The following is a 1,377-nucleotide window of genomic DNA, read 5'->3' as shown; positions in this document are numbered from 1 at the left end:
CAGGATACAAGATAAACATACAAAAATCAGTTGGATTCCTTTACACCAACAAAGAGAACCTCGAAGAGGAAATCACCAAATCAATGCCATTTACAATAGCCCCCAAGAAAATAAAATACTTAGGAATAAACCTAACCAGAGGCGTAAAAGGTCTATACAATGAAAACTACAAGACACTACTGCAAGAAACAAAAAGAGACCTACATAAGTGAAAAACATACCTTGCTCAAGGATAGGTAGACTCAACATTGTGAAAATGTCAGTTCTACCCAAAGACATCTACAGATACAATGCAATCCCGATCCAGATTCCACTGATATTTTTTGATGAGATGGAGAAACAAATCACGAACTTCGTATGGAAAGGGAAGAGGTCCCGAGTAAGTAAAGCATTAGTCAAGAAGAAGAACAAAGTGGGAGGCCTCACACTACCTGATTTTAGAACCTATTATACCACCATGGTAGTCAAAACAGCCTGGTACTGGTACAACAATAGATACATAGATGAATGGAACAGAATTGAGAATACAGATGTAAATTCATCCACCTATGAGCAGCTCACATTTGACAAAGGCCCAAAGTCCATTGATTGGGGAAAAGACAGTTTCTTTAACAAATGGTGCTGGCATAACTGGATATCCATCCGCAAAAAACTGAAACAAGACCCATGCCTCCCTCCCTGCACAAAAACTAACTCAAAACAGAACAAAAACTAAATATAAAATCAAAAACGATAAAGATCATGGAAATAAAAATAGGGACAATGCTGGAGCCCTAATACATGGCATAAACACAATATGAACCATAAGTAGCAATGCACAAGCATCAGAAGAGAGACTAGATAAATGGGAGCTCCTAAAAATCAGACACTTATGCTCATCAAAAGACTTCACCAAAAGAGTCAAAAGACAGGCTACAGACTGGGAAAAAAATTTGGCTACAACAAATCCGATCAGCATCTAATCTTTAAAATCCACAAGATACTGCAAAACCTCAACAACAAAAAGACAAATAACCCAATCAAAAAATGGGCAAAAGATATGAACAGGCACTTCGCCAAAGAAGATATTCCGGCAGCTAACAGACACATGAAGAGATGCTCTGGATTATTAGCCATTAGAGAAACGCAGATCAAAACTACAATGAAATATCATCTCACCCCAACAAGGCTAGCATTAATCCAAAAAACACAAAATAATAAATGCTGGAGAGGCTGTGGAGAGACTGGAACACTTATACAATGTTGGTGGGAAAGTAAAATGTTACAATCAATTTGGAAATTGATTTGGCACTTCCTTAAAAAGCTAGAAATAGAAGTACCATATGATCCAGCTATCCCCCTCCTTGGAATATATCCTAGAGAAATAAGAGCCATCAC

The sequence above is a fragment of the Trichechus manatus genome, unplaced genomic scaffold (genome assembly GCF_000243295.1).
Source record: "Trichechus manatus latirostris isolate Lorelei unplaced genomic scaffold, TriManLat1.0 scaffold00232, whole genome shotgun sequence".
In the NCBI taxonomy this organism is placed as follows: domain Eukaryota; kingdom Metazoa; phylum Chordata; class Mammalia; order Sirenia; family Trichechidae; genus Trichechus; species Trichechus manatus.
The sequence above is the reverse complement of the archived record's forward strand: the minus strand, read 5'-3'. Positions refer to the sequence as shown.